The sequence below is a fragment of the Trachurus trachurus genome (assembly GCF_905171665.1).
Source record: "Trachurus trachurus genome assembly, chromosome: 5".
Lineage (NCBI taxonomy): Eukaryota > Metazoa > Chordata > Actinopteri > Carangiformes > Carangidae > Trachurus > Trachurus trachurus.
The window spans coordinates 30,681,780-30,702,552 of NC_139896.1; the positions used below are offsets into that span (position 1 = coordinate 30,681,780).

General features: G+C 41.9%; 1 protein-coding gene across 1 annotated transcript in view; it reads left to right on the forward strand.

The window, feature by feature from the left end:
• The window catches only part of park7 (parkinson protein 7), a 339,990-nt gene that overhangs the window by 208,710 nt on the left and 110,507 nt on the right, over positions 1 to 20,773 (forward strand). The gene's annotated exons all lie outside the window — the stretch shown is intronic.

Genomic DNA, 20,773 nt, shown 5'->3' on the forward strand with positions numbered 1-20,773 from the left:
GTGAATTACAATGGTCCGACTGACAGGTGTACAGTATATTGCCTTCCTCTTCCTGGTTGTAGAGCAGTCTCCTCCTGCATGACTGCTTAGATGCTCGCTGACAGCCAGCTCTGTGCCCACAGGTTTTTAAGCACTTAACAATGTTGCAAGTGTTCTGCTCTTGACTTGAGTCCATGTGGTTAGGCAGGGAGCCGAGTGAACCACACACGGCGTTAGAGGTCAAACAATTACTAAATAAGCAGCAGTTACGACATCCACCGTAACCCCTCATAGCAAGGCAGTGACCATTTCTGTAGGTTTGCTGCACCAATAGTGCAGACAGCTGCCTTTTGTTCCATTGAGTGAATAATGTAAGATCAGTTGCTATCTAGGCCACCTGCAAACCCTTTCACCTGGTTCATTCTTAAGTGAGCTGCTAGGCGACAGCATAGGTGGTGACTATAGCAACTAAAGGAAGACAAGTTGCTCATTTTAAATATAGTCTGCTGGAGGCGAGAAAGAATAAATGCCAGATGAATTAACACGACGTGTGGTTGTAAATTAGTTTATAACAACTGAAAAAAGCAAAGCACATTTTTTGCACTGATGTGGCACTTAAATGCCCTTATGTGTTTCATGAACTTGCTGGCTCCACTTTTTTTTCACGACTTTTGACTTGACTTAAGAAATGTTTTCTCAGACTTGAAGTTGCACAAGGAATCGTTATGATTCAGTGTGAAATCAGCTTGTGTTGCAAACTGTTTTTTGTGGTTGTTTCTTTTCCCTCTTAACAACAAATAGGCTACACTTTGAATCTTAACTCTACCACTCAGGGTTTTTGCTCTGACTTACAGTATGTTCATTCCAGGTATCAAGAGTGGGATTTTAACATCCAGGTTTACCACGTGCTTAACCACATCCAATGTGGTTTTGGTCTCAGTTCATTAGAAGTCCTCAGGTGAGTGGGACGGAAAAACTAATTTTATTGATAAGAATTATCACAGAATTATGGCTGTATTAATTACTATATGGCCTCTGCTGAGAAATCTGCAGTTGTCTGAGAGGAAGAGGTCTGTTCTGTTTTCTGAAATGTAACTGCTGCACTGATCTGCAGTGCATAACAATTAAGTGGTTTATAAGCATTAAATAACAGTAAATATGTAAATACTTCTCAGCAGTTGAAACTGGGGGGGGGGGGGACAAAAAAAACTCCTGGTTAATTTTTTAAATGTTATTTCTAGTACATGTCATAAACATGTGTGAATGTGTTTGTTATTTACAGTTGAACTATTTATTACAGCATGAATCTGCATATCTGCAAAGATGTAAGATAATTAGAGTTTGTATGTTCTATTGCATCAGCATGAGGTTTTATTGTTTCCCTACCCACTTTCCAACATGCGGTTAAACTGAGAAATCTATTGAGTGTTTGCATCAGCCTTTTGTTTTTGTATAACTTTTTCTTATCATTTGCTGTGAGGGGCGGACATAGTTGTGAATATTTAACTCAGGCTGAAGAGTTGCTAGTTAAATTTTACTCAGGTCAGAGTACCTGTGCAGAAAGTATAGTAGGCATCAAGTAAAGGTAAACAAAGTTGTCAAAAGTGTGTCCTCTGTCTTCAGCCACTAGTCGGAGACAAATAGCTACCTATAAGACATAATAAGACATAAGACATCAGTGAACCAGCAGAGATATACACCAACATGTTGAGATGCAGTTGTGCAGCTTCCAAACCATTCTCACTGATTCCTATGTGACAGTCAGTCAGATAGGAACAAACACTGTTATCATAGCTGTTATTTTTGCTATACTCAAACCATAATGTATCTTAATATCTCTCTCATTAATTTGAAAGATTATATTATATTTTATGGAACTAGTGTAGTGTGGCCCCTCTGCTGTCCACTCGCTCCCCCCCCTTCACATAGTATTTAGAAAAGACAAAGCAACATTAAAACGAGTGCATTGATGCCATCTGGTGTTGGGATATTGTAATGATTCTGTGACGTGACCATTATGATTTGAATCAGGCAGATTTGCTGGCGTTCGCTTAAAGAAACAGCTCTCTAGCACACTACAAATATTGCACGGCTACTGCTGTGGTTTACAAAAATTGTTCCACAGATCCACAGTGCAGTGCAGTGCAGGTTAGGTCACTCTTCCAATGGGTACGTTGGTGTTCTCTGGTACCAGAGATTAAATGCAAATAATACAAATTGGTCCCATAGTTTCCCAAGGTAAAATTAACCCCCATATTTTCTTCTCTACTGTCTAATCTTGGTCAGACAGTCAACCTTGAAGTGCACTGTCCAGTTTTTAACACACACTTTAATGTTTGGATTTAACCTCTGAATAACTTATTAACAACAATGACCCTAACACTAACTCTGCTTACCCTAACCCCAACTCTAACCCTTTTGCTAACTCCAGCTACCAATACCACACATAGTTTTTTTTAATTTGTTTTAATTTGTTAGGATCCTGCTAGTCTTCCTGGGTCCACATTTAGTGTGTGTGTGTGTGTGTGTGTGTGTGTGTGTGTGTGTGTGTGTGTGTGTGTGTGTGTGTGTGTGTGTGTGTGTGTGTGTGTGTGTGTGTGTGTGTGTGTGTGTGTGTGTGATGACATGATAGCAAATGCACAAGATCTGAGATTTTTTTTTATCTATTTAGTGTGTGTGTTATAGATTATTGTGAATTGTGTGAGATTTTCTGTTGAATTGCTTTGCAAGATGCATATGGAATCAAACATGATATTCAACAACAATCAACAACATATTTGATATTTACACATACTGTATATATAATTCAGCTGCACCCAAACTAACCAATAACCAAAAAATATTTCAATCTCATTTATTCTTCTATTGTTTTACTCTTGACTTCTATTGCACATGTAAGCTTGTTATTTAGATTATTCCGTGCACTTTTACTAAAACTAGAAGTGTAAAGTGTTTAAAATGATTGCAGGCTGTTGAGGCAGAAAGTATTTTGCCTTGTCTTTCCCTCTCCTGTCTACCCTACAGCTCCACCCAGGCCCTGATTGCTCCATGAGATCCACCTGGGCTGGGAGTGAGGGGTTAACGGTGGCAGCATTAGAAGACAGAGGTGATTAACATGGTAACTTCGGCTTGCTTGTCTCTCAGCCTGAGTTTAGTTTGTTCTGTTATTTTAGTTCAGTTTCCTGACTGTTTTACTATTTTGCTGGGACCAACGAAAGCTGGGGCATAACATTGGCCATCTAATGAAGGTAAAACTTTTTTTCTCTCTTCACTGAAGGGAACCAGTGCAGCAGTGCTCATTGATAACATTTTGAATTTAAAAAAATGTATTAATGATGGGAAATATTATGCAGCTGTGAATTCGGTAAAAAAAAAAAAAAAAAAAACTTGAGTCTGAATTGACATGCTCATTTTTATATGAGGACACAAGAGGTTACAGTGGATTACAATTAATATAAATAAAAAATGATAAACATTTTCACAACAAATTAGCAGTATATTATTTCAGATGATCTGTAATATTCTTAATTGATAGCATGAAAAATATTCCTCTAATTTAAAGACAATTCTTGTAGCCTTCACCTGGAATTGATGTTCAAAACCTCTGGACGTCTAGTTGTGGCCTGAGGAAACACAAGAAGGTTCAAATATTATTATTACCACTTAAACTCTGATATTGCAATAACCTGTTCTATTCTCGAGCACAACAGTTGTTTCAAATTAATCTAATAATAAGTAATTTCATAAGAATAAAAGAATACCTGCAATGTGGTGTCAACATTCTCCAGATGCGGTCTATAACCCTCGGGTGTGTATGCGCCTGCCAATCCTAGGTTCTGACCCCCTGGGCAAGAGAAATTGTTGAAACTCAAAATGTTAAAAAGTTTCCACTGAAACATTATTTACAGAATTATTAAAATAGATCAGTGTATACAAAACAAAGATGAGGACACACCTATACCAGAGAAATCAAAAAAGTCTTCCTCAAAAGCAGACAGTCTTCGCTCATAGGAGTTCCTTTTCCTAAAACAGAGATGTGATTAGTTTTACACGACACTGTTTATAACCAATCACTACAACTAGTGTTGGGGAGGTTACTTTTGATATGTAATAAGTTACAGATTTTTTATTACCCTATCAACGTAAGTCTTTCTCAGTAATGAACAGTACAAAATAACATTCATGTTGTAATTTTACTATACAAACCAATTATATGTAACAAGTTACTTCTTAGTAGCAACAGGAAACAAGATATTTGGGTAACCCTTTAATTTACAGGCCGTTAATTACGTGATAATGTCAATAAATAGCGAAGAAATAACAATTAATTGCATCATATGTCTATAAATAGCCAAGAAATAACCATTGATTGCGTAGAAATAGCGCAGAAATAACGGTCAATTGCTTGGTGGAGAAAAATTCTGGCCTTTCTCAAAAAATTCAAAGCATGAAAAGCATGTGTTATCTTTTGCCTTTATGAAAAACATGACTGTACAATAAAAATGACTGTTATTTCTAGGCTATATCTTGACATTACTACGTAATTTGTTATTTCTACTTCTAGACATTATCGCTTAATTAATGGCCTGTAAATGAAAGGGTTACTGATATTTGCATAACTCTATATTTGAAGATGCATTTAAAACAAAACTCACCAAACTCTGTTATATTTCTTTTTGATAATGACAGCTATGACAATGATAATCACGATCAGAAGTGCTCCCGCCAGTGATCCAAAGAGTGCTCCATAGAAACCTGGACCCCAGTGGAAGAATTCACACTGCGGGCCATAATAGTGCTTCAGGCTAGACTCAAAGCACCTGGATTGAAGAGCCGCAAGTGTTAATCATATTGATAACATTTATATTACATGTGAACATATTGAACATATCTAAGATTCTTGCTAGATTCTTTGTCTTACCTGCAGACAGCACCTTTGTGAATGTCATTAAGACATTGTCCATGCTGATGACAATAATCAGGGTTTGTTTTACATGGTCCAACACACTGCCATTGACCATTACTAATCTCAGCAGTGTAATCAGCAAAATGAGAGCAATTAACAAAAGGCATCAGGTCTGTGATATCTGATGGATTAAAAAAAGTACATAACTTTGTGATTGCAATACAAATAGAGAAAATCTGGAAAAATATTAAGGAGAACAAAAGACTACACTTACTGGTTATTGAAGGGGGTTGGAAGTTTAGTCCATTCAATGTTACACCACTACTATTAAAGGCCTGAGAAATATTCTCGAGGTTATATGTGTCATTCAAGATATCAATCAACACCGCATGAAGTTCGGTGTTGACAAACAGGATTTGTGTTTCATTGTTTGAATAGCTGTACTCTGCCACACTTTCTGCGATGACACTTCCCTTTCTAAAGTAGAAAAACAGATATCAAGAAAATAAATTAGGCAGTCCTACATCAGTAAGTATACAATCCATGACAATTGATTAAAAAATAACCTACGATAATTTGATGATTTCTACTTTTCTAAAGCTCAGCGGGTCTGCCTGTCTGCAAAGGGGTTCAAGCTGAAACACAAAACAAATGTTATTAAATCTCAGCAATAGAAAATGCTAGTTGGATAACATAGAAAAAGTGGAGGGCAAAGAACTGAAAAGGGTAGATAATTTAGATTAGGTAGATAAGGAGAGCAATTAATTACAATAAATGATAGGAAATACATTTTAAGATATGAACAGATTCAATGAAACTAGATTAATTTATCATATTCAACAATTTAAAAAAAAGAAAAGAAAAAAGATGTAGGCCTACCTGCAGTTTTAATGTGTGGATAAATGTTTGTGATAAAGGTGAGCTTAAATCATTATAATCTTGCTCAAAAGGCACCTGAAGTTCCAAGGTTAAATTTGCATTTCGAGTTGGTATTGCTCCAATATCTACACAAAAGACACCAACAAAATTGACAAAGATCATTGTAAAAACACAATCCTAAAATGTGATGATCAAAACAGCAAATGGGTGTAAAATTTACCTAATGATAAAGATCTCAAAATTATTTCTGCATGGAAAATTTCTTTTTGTAAAAGGTTTGTTTTTATTGATTACGAGACTCACCAATATTAGCAGAGGTGTCATTCTGTCCAAAAGAGCAAATGTCACCATATATAAATTCTTGACAATGACAGCTACATTTTTCAAGCGTTGTGTTGAATTCACAGGTACCCCCAGCACAATGACAATCTACTTCACTACACTGAGGAGTTGTAGATAGTGTTGTCATGGTGAAGGGAGGGATTGAAGGGGAAGACATAGATGTTATAGCAGTTGGAGAAGAACTTTGTGGAGGGCTACTTGACATCTCAGAAATTTGGGTTGGGCGAACAGCAGACGTAGATGAAAAGGAGGTTTCAGTATTTTGGATGCTTGTACTTTGAATAGGACTGGAAGTTAGGGACGAAGGTGGAGAAGTTGTGGATTCGGTTGTGGATTCGGTTGTAGGTGTGATTGCCCCTGTCTGTGTTGAGGACGTGGATCCTTCTGTTGATATCTGTGTGACAGTAGGTGACATTGTTTCTTTGACTGTTGTAGATGCACTTGGTGTCGATTCAGTTGCCACCATTGGTGATGTTGAAGGACCAGTTGAAACTTTGGTAGTGGAACCAGTCTGCATAGATGTTGCTAGAGGTTCAGTAGTCTGTATGCTTGTAGTATGAACAGGACTGGAAGTTGGGGACGAAGGTGGAGAAGTTGTGGATTCTGCTGTGGATTCGGTTGTAGGTGTGATTTCCCCTGTCTGTGTTGAGGACGTGGATCCTTCTGTTGATATCTGTGTGACAGTAGGTGACATTGTTTCTTTGACTGTTGTAGATGCACTTGGTGTCGATTCAGTTGCCACCATTGGTGATGTTGAAGGACCAGTTGAAACTTTGGTAGTGGAAGCAGTTTGCATAGATGTTGCTAGAGGTTCAGTAGTCTGAATGCTTGTAGTATGAACAGAACTGGAAGTTGGGAACAAAGGTGGAGAAGTTGTGGATTCTGCTGTGGATTCGGTTGTAGGTGTGATTGCCCCTGTCTGTGTTGAGGACGTGGATCCTTCTGTTGATATCTGTGTGAAAGTAGGTGACATTGTTTCTTTGACTGTTGTAGATGCACTTGGTGTCGATTCAGTTGTAATCATTGGTGATGTTGAAGGACCAGTTGAAACTTTGGTAGTGGAACCAGTCTGCATAGATGTTGCTAGAGGTTCTGTAGTCTGTATGCTTGTAGTATGAACAGGACTGGAAGTTGGGGACGAAGGTGGAGAAGTTGTGGATTCTGCTGTGGATTCGGTTGTAGGTGTGATTTCCCCTGTCTGTGTTGAGGACGTGGATCCTTCTGTTGATATCTGTGTGACAGTAGGTGACATTGTTTCTATGACTGTTGTAGATGCACTTGGTGTCGATTCAGTTGTAACCATTGGTGATGTTGAAGGACCAGTTGAAACTTTGGTAGTGGAAGCAGTTTGCACAGATGTTGCTAGGGGTTCAGTAGTCTGTATGCTTGTAGTATGAACAGAACTGGAAGTTAGGGACGAAGATGGAGAAGTTGTGGGTTCGGTTGTAGGTGTGATTGCCCCTGTCTGTGTTGAGGATGTGGATCCTTCTGTTGATATCTGTGTGACAGTAGTTGACATTGTTTCTTTGACTGTTGTAGATGCACTTGGTGTCGATTCAGTTGTAATCATTGGTGATGTTGAAGGACCAGTTGAAACTTTGGTAGTGGAAGCAGTTTGCATAGATGTTGCTAGAGGTTCAGTAGTCTGAATGCTTGTAGTATGAACAGAACTGGAAGTTGGGGACAAAGGTGGAGAAGTTGTGGATTCGGCTGTGGATTCGGTTGTAGGTGTGATTTCCCCTGTCTGTGTTGAGGACGTGGATCCTTCTGTTGATATCTGTGTGACAGTAGGTGACATTGTTTCTTTGACTGTTGTAGATGCACTTGGTGTCGATTCAGTTGTAACCATTGGTGATGTTGAAGGACCAGTTGAAACTTTGGTAGTGGAAGCAGTCTGCATAGATGTTGCTAGAGGTTCAGTAGTCTGAATGCTTGTAGTATGAACAGAACTGGAAGTTGGGGACGAAGGTGGAGAAGTTGTGGATTCGGCTGTGGATTCGGTTGTGGATTTGGTTGTAGGTGTGATTTCCCCTGTCTGTGTTGAGGACGTGGATCCTTCTGTTGATATCTGTGTGACAGTAGGTGACATTGTTTCTATGACTGTTGTAGATGCACTTGGTGTCGATTCAGTTGTAACCATTGGTGATGTTGAAGGACCAGTTGAAACTTTGGTAGTGGAAGCAGTTTGCATAGATGTTGCTAGAGGTTCAGTAGTCTGTATGCTTGTAGTATGAACAGGACTGGAAGTTGGGGACGAAGGTGGAGAAGTTGTGGATTCTGCTGTGGATTCGGTTGTAGGTGTGATTTCCCCTGTCTGTGTTGAGGACGTGGATCCTTCTGTTGATATCTGTGTGACAGTAGGTGACATTGTTTCTATGACTGTTGTAGATGCACTTGGTGTCGATTCAGTTGTAACCATTGGTGATGTTGAAGGACCAGTTGAAACTTTGGTAGTGGAAGCAGTTTGCACAGATGTTGCTAGGGGTTCAGTAGTCTGTATGCTTGTAGTATGAACAGAACTGGAAGTTAGGGACGAAGATGGAGAAGTTGTGGGTTCGGTTGTAGGTGTGATTGCCCCTGTCTGTGTTGAGGATGTGGATCCTTCTGTTGATATCTGTGTGACAGTAGTTGACATTGTTTCTTTGACTGTTGTAGATGCACTTGGTGTCGATTCAGTTGTAATCATTGGTGATGTTGAAGGACCAGTTGAAACTTTGGTAGTGGAAGCAGTTTGCATAGATGTTGCTAGAGGTTCAGTAGTCTGAATGCTTGTAGTATGAACAGAACTGGAAGTTGGGGACAAAGGTGGAGAAGTTGTGGATTCGGCTGTGGATTCGGTTGTAGGTGTGATTTCCCCTGTCTGTGTTGAGGACGTGGATCCTTCTGTTGATATCTGTGTGACAGTAGGTGACATTGTTTCTTTGACTGTTGTAGATGCACTTGGTGTCGATTCAGTTGTAACCATTGGTGATGTTGAAGGACCAGTTGAAACTTTGGTAGTGGAAGCAGTCTGCATAGATGTTGCTAGAGGTTCAGTAGTCTGAATGCTTGTAGTATGAACAGAACTGGAAGTTGGGGACGAAGGTGGAGAAGTTGTGGATTCGGCTGTGGATTCGGTTGTGGATTTGGTTGTAGGTGTGATTTCCCCTGTCTGTGTTGAGGACGTGGATCCTTCTGTTGATATCTGTGTGACAGTAGGTGACATTGTTTCTATGACTGTTGTAGATGCACTTGGTGTCGATTCAGTTGTAACCATTGGTGATGTTGAAGGACCAGTTGAAACTTTGGTAGTGGAAGCAGTTTGCATAGATGTTGCTAGTGGTTCAGTAGTCTGGATGCTTGTAGTATGAACAGAACTGGAAGTTGGGAACAAAGGTGGAGAAGTTGTGGATTCTGCTGTGGATTCGGTTGTAGGTGTGATTGCCCCTGTCTGTGTTGAGGACGTGGATCCTTCTGTTGATATCTGTGTGAAAGTAGGTGACATTGTTTCTTTGACTGTTGTAGATGCACTTGGTGTCGATTCAGATGTAATCATTGGTGATGTTGAAGGACCAGTTGAAACTTTGGTAGTGGAAGCAGTCTGCATAGATGTTGCTAGAGGTTCAGTAGTCTGTATGCTTGTAGTATGAACAGGACTGGAAGTTGGGGACGAAGGTGGAGAAGTTGTGGATTCTGCTGTGGATTCGGTTGTAGGTGTGATTTCCCCTGTCTGTGTTGAGGATGTGGATCCTTCTGTTGATATCTGTGTGACAGTAGGTGACATTGTTTCTATGACTGTTGTAGATGCACTTGGTGTCGATTCAGTTGTAACCATTGGTGATGTTGAAGGACCAGTTGAAACTTTGGTAGTGGAAGCAGTTTGCACAGATGTTGCTAGGGGTTCAGTAGTCTGTATGCTTGTAGTATGAACAGAACTGGAAGTTAGGGACGAAGATGGAGAAGTTGTGGGTTCGGTTGTAGGTGTGATTGCCCCTGTCTGTGTTGAGGATGTGGATCCTTCTGTTGATATCTGTGTGACAGTAGTTGACATTGTTTCTTTGACTGTTGTAGATGCACTTGGTGTCGATTCAGTTGTAATCATTGGTGATGTTGAAGGACCAGTTGAAACTTTGGTAGTGGAAGCAGTTTGCATAGATGTTGCTAGAGGTTCAGTAGTCTGAATGCTTGTAGTATGAACAGAACTGGAAGTTGGGGACAAAGGTGGAGAAGTTGTGGATTCGGCTGTGGATTCGGTTGTAGGTGTGATTTCCCCTGTCTGTGTTGAGGACGTGGATCCTTCTGTTGATATCTGTGTGACAGTAGGTGACATTGTTTCTTTGACTGTTGTAGATGCACTTGGTGTCGATTCAGTTGTAACCATTGGTGATGTTGAAGGACCAGTTGAAACTTTGGTAGTGGAAGCAGTCTGCATAGATGTTGCTAGAGGTTCAGTAGTCTGAATGCTTGTAGTATGAACAGAACTGGAAGTTGGGGACGAAGGTGGAGAAGTTGTGGATTCGGCTGTGGATTCGGTTGTGGATTTGGTTGTAGGTGTGATTTCCCCTGTCTGTGTTGAGGACGTGGATCCTTCTGTTGATATCTGTGTGACAGTAGGTGACATTGTTTCTATGACTGTTGTAGATGCACTTGGTGTCGATTCAGTTGTAACCATTGGTGATGTTGAAGGACCAGTTGAAACTTTGGTAGTGGAAGCAGTTTGCATAGATGTTGCTAGTGGTTCAGTAGTCTGGATGCTTGTAGTATGAACAGAACTGGAAGTTGGGAACAAAGGTGGAGAAGTTGTGGATTCTGCTGTGGATTCGGTTGTAGGTGTGATTGCCCCTGTCTGTGTTGAGGACGTGGATCCTTCTGTTGATATCTGTGTGAAAGTAGGTGACATTGTTTCTTTGACTGTTGTAGATGCACTTGGTGTCGATTCAGATGTAATCATTGGTGATGTTGAAGGACCAGTTGAAACTTTGGTAGTGGAAGCAGTCTGCATAGATGTTGCTAGAGGTTCAGTAGTCTGTATGCTTGTAGTATGAACAGGACTGGAAGTTGGGGACGAAGGTGGAGAAGTTGTGGATTCTGCTGTGGATTCGGTTGTAGGTGTGATTTCCCCTGTCTGTGTTGAGGACGTGGATCCTTCTGTTGATATCTGTGTGACAGTAGGTGACATTGTTTCTATGACTGTTGTAGATGCACTTGGTGTCGATTCAGTTGTAACCATTGGTGATGTTGAAGGACCAGTTGAAACTTTGGTAGTGGAAGCAGTTTGCACAGATGTTGCTAGGGGTTCAGTAGTCTGTATGCTTGTAGTATGAACAGAACTGGAAGTTAGGGACGAAGATGGAGAAGTTGTGGGTTCGGTTGTAGGTGTGATTGCCCCTGTCTGTGTTGAGGATGTGGATCCTTCTGTTGATATCTGTGTGACAGTAGTTGACATTGTTTCTTTGACTGTTGTAGATGCACTTGGTGTCGATTCAGTTGTAATCATTGGTGATGTTGAAGGACCAGTTGAAACTTTGGTAGTGGAAGCAGTTTGCATAGATGTTGCTAGAGGTTCAGTAGTCTGAATGCTTGTAGTATGAACAGAACTGGAAGTTGGGAACAAAGGTGGAGAAGTTGTGGATTCTGCTGTGGATTCGGTTGTAGGTGTGATTGCCCCTGTCTGTGTTGAGGACGTGGATCCTTCTGTTGATATCTGTGTGACAGTAGGTGACATTGTTTCTTTGACTGTTGTAGATGCACTTGGTGTCGATTCAGTAGTACTCATTAGTGATGTTGAAGGACCAGTTGAAACTTTGGTAGTGGAAGCAGTTTGCATAGATGTTGCTAGAGGTTCAGTAGTCTGAATGCTTGTAGTATGAACAGAACTGGAAGTTGGGAACAAAGGTGGAGAAGTTGTGGATTCTGCTGTGGATTCGGTTGTAGGTGTGATTGCCCCTGTCTGTGTTGAGGACGTGGATCCTTCTGTTGATATCTGTGTGAAAGTAGGTGACATTGTTTCTTTGACTGTTGTAGATGCACTTGGTGTCGATTCAGTTGTAATCATTGGTGATGTTGAAGGACCAGTTGAAACTTTGGTAGTGGAACCAGTCTGCATAGATGTTGCTAGAGGTTCTGTAGTCTGTATGCTTGTAGTATGAACAGGACTGGAAGTTGGGGACGAAGGTGGAGAAGTTGTGGATTCTGCTGTGGATTCGGTTGTAGGTGTGATTTCCCCTGTCTGTGTTGAGGACGTGGATCCTTCTGTTGATATCTGTGTGACAGTAGGTGACATTGTTTCTATGACTGTTGTAGATGCACTTGGTGTCGATTCAGTTGTAACCATTGGTGATGTTGAAGGACCAGTTGAAACTTTGGTAGTGGAAGCAGTTTGCACAGATGTTGCTAGGGGTTCAGTAGTCTGTATGCTTGTAGTATGAACAGAACTGGAAGTTAGGGACGAAGATGGAGAAGTTGTGGGTTCGGTTGTAGGTGTGATTGCCCCTGTCTGTGTTGAGGATATGGATCCTTCTGTTGATATCTGTGTGACAGTAGTTGACATTGTTTCTTTGACTGTTGTAGATGCACTTGGTGTCGATTCAGTTGTAATCATTGGTGATGTTGAAGGACCAGTTGAAACTTTGGTAGTGGAAGCAGTTTGCATAGATGTTGCTAGAGGTACAGTAGTCTGAATGCTTGTAGTATGAACAGAACTGGAAGTTGGGGACGAAGGTGGAGAAGTTGTGGATTCGGCTGTGGATTCGGTTGTAGGTGTGATTTCCCCTGTCTGTGTTGAGGACGTGGATCCTTCTGTTGATATCTGTGTGACAGTAGGTGACATTGTTTCTTTGACTGTTGTAGTTGCACTTGGTGTCGATTCAGTTGTAACCATTGGTGATGTTGAAGGACCAGTTGAAACTTTGGTAGTGGAAGCAGTCTGCATAGATGTTGCTAGAGGTTCAGTAGTCTGAATACTTGTAGTATGAACAGAACTGGAAGTTGGGGACAAAGGTGGAGAAGTTGTGGATTCGGCTGTGGATGCGGTTGTGGATTCGGTTGTAGGTGTGATTTCCCCTGTCTGTGTTGAGGACGTGGATCCTTCTGTTGATATCTGCGTGACAGTAGGTGACATTGTTTCTTTGACTGTTGTAGATGCACTTGGTGTCGATTCAGTTGTAGCCATTGGTGATGTTGAAGGACCAGTTGAAACTTTGGTAGTGGAAGCAGTTTGCATAGATGTTGCTAGAGGTTCAGTAGTCTGGATGCTTGTAGTATGAACAGAACTGGAAGTTGGGAACAAAGGTGGAGAAGTTGTGGATTCTGCTGTGGATTCGGTTGTAGGTGTGATTGCCCCTGTCTGTGTTGAGGACGTGGATCCTTCTGTTGATATCTGTGTGAAAGTAGGTGACATTGTTTCTTTGACTGTTGTAGATGCACTTGGTGTCGATTCAGTTGTAATCATTGGTGATGTTGAAGGACCAGTTGAAACTTTGGTAGTGGAAGCAGTCTGCATAGATGTTGCTAGAGGTTCAGTAGTCTGAATACTTGTAGTATGAACAGAACTGGAAGTTGGGGACAAAGGTGGAGAAGTTGTGGATTCGGCTGTGGATTCGGTTGTGGATTCGGTTGTAGGTGTGATTTCCCCTGTCTGTGTTGAGGACGTGGATCCTTCTGTTGATATCTGCGTGACAGTAGGTGACATTGTTTCTTTGACTGTTGTAGATGCACTTGGTGTCGATTCAGTTGTAACCATTGGTGATGTTGAAGGACCAGTTGAAACTTTGGTAGTGGAAGCAGTTTGCATAGATGTTGCTAGAGGTTCAGTAGTCTGGATGCTTGTAGTATGAACAGAACTGGAAGTTGGGAACAAAGGTGGAGAAGTTGTGGATTCTGCTGTGGATTCGGTTGTAGGTGTGATTGCCCCTGTCTGTGTTGAGGACGTGGATCCTTCTGTTGATATCTGTGTGAAAGTAGGTGACATTGTTTCTTTGACTGTTGTAGATGCACTTGGTGTCGATTCAGATGTAATCATTGGTGATGTTGAAGGACCAGTTGAAACTTTGGTAGTGGAAGCAGTTTGCATAGATGTTGCTAGAGGTTCAGTAGTCTGTATGCTTATAGTATGAACAGGACTGTAAGTTGGGGACGAAGGTGGAGAAGTTGTGGATTCGGCTGTGGATTCGGTTGTAGGTGTGATTGCCCCTGTCTGTGTTGAGGACGTGGATCCTTCTGTTGATATCTGTGTGAAAGTAGGTGACATTGTTTCTTTGACTGTTGTAGATGCACTTGGTGTCGATTCAGTTGTAATCATTGGTGATGTTGAAGGACCAGTTGAAACTTTGGTAGTGGAAGCAGTCTGCATAGATGTTGCTAGAGGTTCAGTAGTCTGAATACTTGTAGTATGAACAGAACTGGAAGTTGGGGACAAAGGTGGAGAAGTTGTGGATTCGGCTGTGGATTCGGTTGTGGATTCGGTTGTAGGTGTGATTTCCCCTGTCTGTGTTGAGGACGTGGATCCTTCTGTTGATATCTGCGTGACAGTAGGTGACATTGTTTCTTTGACTGTTGTAGATGCACTTGGTGTCGATTCAGTTGTAACCATTGGTGATGTTGAAGGACCAGTTGAAACTTTGGTAGTGGAAGCAGTTTGCATAGATGTTGCTAGAGGTTCAGTAGTCTGGATGCTTGTAGTATGAACAGAACTGGAAGTTGGGAACAAAGGTGGAGAAGTTGTGGATTCTGCTGTGGATTCGGTTGTAGGTGTGATTGCCCCTGTCTGTGTTGAGGACGTGGATCCTTCTGTTGATATCTGTGTGACAGTAGGTGACATTGTTTCTTTGACTGTTGTAGATGCACTTGGGGTCGATTCAGATGTAATCATTGGTGATGTTGAAGGACCAGTTGAAACTTTGGTAGTGAAAGCAGTTTGCATAGATGTTGCTAGAGGTTCAGTAGTCTGTATGCTTATAGTATGAACAGGACTGTAAGTTGGGGACGAAGGTGGAGAAGTTGTGGATTCGGCTGTGGATTCGGTTGTAGGTGTGATTGCCCCTGTCTGTGTTGAGGACGTGGATCCTTCTGTTGATATCTGTGTGAAAGTAGGTGACATTGTTTCTTTGACTGTTGTAGATGCACTTGGTGTCGATTCAGTTGTAATCATTGGTGATGTTGAAGGACCAGTTGAAACTTTTGTAGTGGAACCAGTCTGCATAGATGTTGCTAGGGGTTCAGTAGTCTGTATGCTTGTAGTATGAACAGAACTGGAAGTTAGGGACGAAGATGGAGAAGTTGTGGGTTCGGTTGTAGGTGTGATTTCCCCTGTTTGTGTTGAGGACGTGGATCCTTCTGTTGATATCTGTGTGACAGTAGGTGACATTGTTTCTTTGACTGTTGTAGATGCACTTGGTGTCGATTCAGTTGCCACCATTGGTGATGTTGAAGGACCAGTTGAAACTTTGGTAGTGGAAGCAGTTTGCATAGATGTTGCTAGAGGTGCAGTAGTCTGAATGCTTGTAGTATGAACAGAACTGGAAGTTGGGAACAAAGGTGGAGAAGTTGTGGATTCTGCTGTGGATTCGGTTGTAGGTGTGATTTCCCCTGTCTGTGTTGAGGACGTGGATCCTTCTGTTGATATCTGTGTGACAGTAGGTGACATTGTTTCTATGACTGTTGTAGATGCACTTGGTGTCGATTCAGTTGTAACCATTGGTGATGTTGAAGGACCAGTTGAAACTTTGGTAGTGGAAGCAGTTTGCACAGATGTTGCTAGGGGTTCAGTAGTCTGTATGCTTGTAGTATGAACAGAACTGGAAGTTAGGGACGAAGATGGAGAAGTTGTGGGTTCGGTTGTAGGTGTATTTGCCCCTGTCTGTGTTGAGAATATGGATCCTTCTGTTGATATCTGTGTGACAGTAGGTGACATTGTTTCTTTGACTGTTGTAGATGCACTTGGTGTCGATTCAGTTGTAATCATTGGTGATGTTGAAGGACCAGTTGAAACTTTGGTAGTGGAAGCAGTTTGCATAGATGTTGCTAGAGGTACAGTAGTCTGAATGCTTGTAGTATGAACAGAACTGGAAGTTGGGGACGAAGGTGGAGAAGTTGTGGATTCGGCTGTGGATTCGGTTGTAGGTGTGATTTCCCCTGTCTGTGTTGAGGACGTGGATCCTTCTGTTGATATCTGTGTGACAGTAGGTGACATTGTTTCTTTGACTGTTGTAGTTGCACTTGGTGTCGATTCAGTTGTAACCATTGGTGATGTTGAAGGACCAGTTGAAACTTTGGTAGTGGAAGCAGTCTGCATAGATGTTGCTAGAGGTTCAGTAGTCTGAATACTTGTAGTATGAACAGAATTGGAAGTTGGGGACAAAGGTGGAGAAGTTGTGGATTCGGCTGTGGATTCGGTTGTGGATTCGGTTGTAGGTGTGATTGCCCCTGTCTGTGTTGAGGACGTGGATCCTTCTGTTGATATCTGTGTGAAAGTAGGTGACATTGTTTCTTTGACTGTTGTAGATGCACTTGGTGTCGATTCAGTTGTAATCATTGGTGATGTTGAAGGACCAGTTGAAACTTTGGTAGTGGAAGCAGTCTGCATAGATGTTGCTAGGGGTTCAGTAGTCTGTATGCTTGTAGTATGAACAGAACTGGAAGTTAGGGACGAAGATGGAGAAGTTGTGGGTTCGGTTGTAGGTGTGATTTCCCCTGTTTGTGTTGAGGACGTGGATCCTTCTGTTGATATCTGTGTGACAGTAGGTGACATTGTTTCTTTGACTGTTGTAGATGCACTTGGTGTCGATTCAGTTGCCACCATTGGTGATGTTGAAGGACCAGTTGAAACTTTGGTAGTGGAAGCAGTTTGCATAGATGTTGCTAGAGGTGCAGTAGTCTGAATGCTTGTAGTATGAACAGAACTGGAAGTTGGGAACAAAGGTGGAGAAGTTGTGGATTCTGCTGTGGATTCGGTTGTAGGTGTGATTGCCCCTGTCTGTGTTGAGGACGTGGATCCTTCTGTTGATATCTGTGTGAAAGTAGGTGACATTGTTTCTTTGACTGTTGTAGATGCACTTGGTGTCGATTCAGTTGTAACCATTGGTGATGTTGAAGGACCAGTTGAAACTTTGGTAGTGGAAGCAGTTTGCACAGATGTTGCTAGGGGTTCAGTAGACTGTATGCTTATAGTATGAACAGAACTGGAAGTTAGGGACGAAGATGGAGAAGTTGTGGGTTCGGTTGTAGGTGTGATTGCCCCTGTCTGTGTTGAGGACGTGGATCTTTCTGTTGATATCTGTGTGACAGTAGGTGACATTGTTTCTTTGACTGTTGTAGATGCACTTGATGTCGATTCAGTTGTAACCATTGGTGATGTTGAAGGACCAGTTGAAACTTTGGTAGTGGAAGTAGTTTGCATAGATGTTGGTAGAGGTTCAGTAGTCTGAATGCTTGTAGTATGAACAGAACTGGAAGTTGGGAACAAAGGTGGAGAAGTTGTGGATTCTGCTGTGGATTCGGTTGTAGGTGTGATTGCCCCTGTCTGTGTTGAGGACGTGGATCCTTCTGTTGATATCTGTGTGAAAGTAGGTGACATTGTTTCTTTGACTGTTGTAGATGCACTTGGTGTCGATTCAGTTGTAATCATTGGTGATGTTGAAGGACCAGTTGAAACTTTGGTAGTGGAAGCAGTCTGCATAGATGTTGCTAGAGGTTCAGTAGTCTGAATACTTGTAGTATGAACAGAACTGGAAGTTGGGGACAAAGGTGGAGAAGTTGTGGATTCGGCTGTGGATTCGGTTGTGGATTCGGTTGTAGGTGTGATTTCCCCTGTCTGTGTTGAGGACGTGGATCCTTCTGTTGATATCTGCGTGACAGTAGGTGACATTGTTTCTTTGACTGTTGTAGATGCACTTGGTGTCGATTCAGTTGTAACCATTGGTGATGTTGAAGGACCAGTTGAAACTTTGGTAGTGGAAGCAGTTTGCATAGATGTTGCTAGAGGTTCAGTAGTCTGGATGCTTGTAGTATGAACAGAACTGGAAGTTGGGAACAAAGGTGGAGAAGTTGTGGATTCTGCTGTGGATTCGGTTGTAGGTGTGATTGCCCCTGTCTGTGTTGAGGACGTGGATCCTTCTGTTGATATCTGTGTGACAGTAGGTGACATTGTTTCTTTGACTGTTGTAGATGCACTTGGGGTCGATTCAGATGTAATCATTGGTGATGTTGAAGGACCAGTTGAAACTTTGGTAGTGAAAGCAGTTTGCATAGATGTTGCTAGAGGTTCAGTAGTCTGTATGCTTATAGTATGAACAGGACTGTAAGTTGGGGACGAAGGTGGAGAAGTTGTGGATTCGGCTGTGGATTCGGTTGTAGGTGTGATTGCCCCTGTCTGTGTTGAGGACGTGGATCCTTCTGTTGATATCTGTGTGAAAGTAGGTGACATTGTTTCTTTGACTGTTGTAGATGCACTTGGTGTCGATTCAGTTGTAATCATTGGTGATGTTGAAGGACCAGTTGAAACTTTTGTAGTGGAACCAGTCTGCATAGATGTTGCTAGGGGTTCAGTAGTCTGTATGCTTGTAGTATGAACAGAACTGGAAGTTAGGGACGAAGATGGAGAAGTTGTGGGTTCGGTTGTAGGTGTGATTTCCCCTGTTTGTGTTGAGGACGTGGATCCTTCTGTTGATATCTGTGTGACAGTAGGTGACATTGTTTCTTTGACTGTTGTAGATGCACTTGGTGTCGATTCAGTTGCCACCATTGGTGATGTTGAAGGACCAGTTGAAACTTTGGTAGTGGAAGCAGTTTGCATAGATGTTGCTAGAGGTGCAGTAGTCTGAATGCTTGTAGTATGAACAGAACTGGAAGTTGGGAACAAAGGTGGAGAAGTTGTGGATTCTGCTGTGGATTCGGTTGTAGGTGTGATTTCCCCTGTCTGTGTTGAGGACGTGGATCCTTCTGTTGATATCTGTGTGACAGTAGGTGACATTGTTTCTATGACTGTTGTAGATGCACTTGGTGTCGATTCAGTTGTAACCATTGGTGATGTTGAAGGACCAGTTGAAACTTTGGTAGTGGAAGCAGTTTGCACAGATGTTGCTAGGGGTTCAGTAGTCTGTATGCTTGTAGTATGAACAGAACTGGAAGTTAGGGACGAAGATGGAGAAGTTGTGGGTTCGGTTGTAGGTGTATTTGCCCCTGTCTGTGTTGAGAATATGGATCCTTCTGTTGATATCTGTGTGACAGTAGGTGACATTGTTTCTTTGACTGTTGTAGATGCACTTGGTGTCGATTCAGTTGTAATCATTGGTGATGTTGAAGGACCAGTTGAAACTTTGGTAGTGGAAGCAGTTTGCATAGATGTTGCTAGAGGTACAGTAGTCTGAATGCTTGTAGTATGAACAGAACTGGAAGTTGGGGACGAAGGTGGAGAAGTTGTGGATTCGGCTGTGGATTCGGTTGTAGGTGTGATTTCCCCTGTCTGTGTTGAGGACGTGGATCCTTCTGTTGATATCTGTGTGACAGTAGGTGACATTGTTTCTTTGACTGTTGTAGTTGCACTTGGTGTCGATTCAGTTGTAACCATTGGTGATGTTGAAGGACCAGTTGAAACTTTGGTAGTGGAAGCAGTCTGCATAGATGTTGCTAGAGGTTCAGTAGTCTGAATACTTGTAGTATGAACAGAACTGGAAGTTGGGGACAAAGGTGGAGAAGTTGTGGATTCGGCTGTGGATTCGGTTGTGGATTCGGTTGTAGGTGTGATTTCCCCTGTCTGTGTTGAGGACGTGGATCCTTCTGTTGATATCTGTGTGAAAGTAGGTGACATTGTTTCTTTGACTGTTGTAGATGCACTTGGTGTCGATTCAGATGTAATCATTGGTGATGTTGAAGGACCAGTTGAAACTTTGGTAGTGGAAGCAGTCTGCATAGATGTTGCTAGGGGTTCAGTAGTCTGTATGCTTGTAGTATGAACAGAACTGGAAGTTAGGGACGAAGATGGAGAAGTTGTGGGTTCGGTTGTAGGTGTGATTTCCCCTGTTTGTGTTGAGGACGTGGATCCTTCTGTTGATATCTGTGTGACAGTAGGTGACATTGTTTCTTTGACTGTTGTAGATGCACTTGGTGTCGATTCAGTTGCCACCATTGGTGATGTTGAAGGACCAGTTGAAACTTTGGTAGTGGAAGCAGTTTGCATAGATGTTGCTAGAGGTGCAGTAGTCTGAATGCTTGTAGTATGAACAGAACTGGAAGTTGGGAACAAAGGTGGAGAAGTTGTGGATTCTGCTGTGGATTCGGTTGTAGGTGTGATTGCCCCTGTCTGTGTTGAGGACGTGGATCCTTCTGTTGATATCTGTGTGAAAGTAGGTGACATTGTTTCTTTGACTGTTGTAGATGCACTTGGTGTCGATTCAGTTGTAACCATTGGTGATGTTGAAGGACCAGTTGAAACTTTGGTAGTGGAAGCAGTTTGCACAGATGTTGCTAGGGGTTCAGTAGACTGTATGCTTATAGTATGAACAGAACTGGAAGTTAGGGACGAAGATGGAGAAGTTGTGGGTTCGGTTGTAGGTGTGATTGCCCCTGTCTGTGTTGAGGACGTGGATCTTTCTGTTGATATCTGTGTGACAGTAGGTGACATTGTTTCTTTGACTGTTGTAGATGCACTTGATGTCGATTCAGTTGTAAACATTGGTGATGTTGAAGGACCAG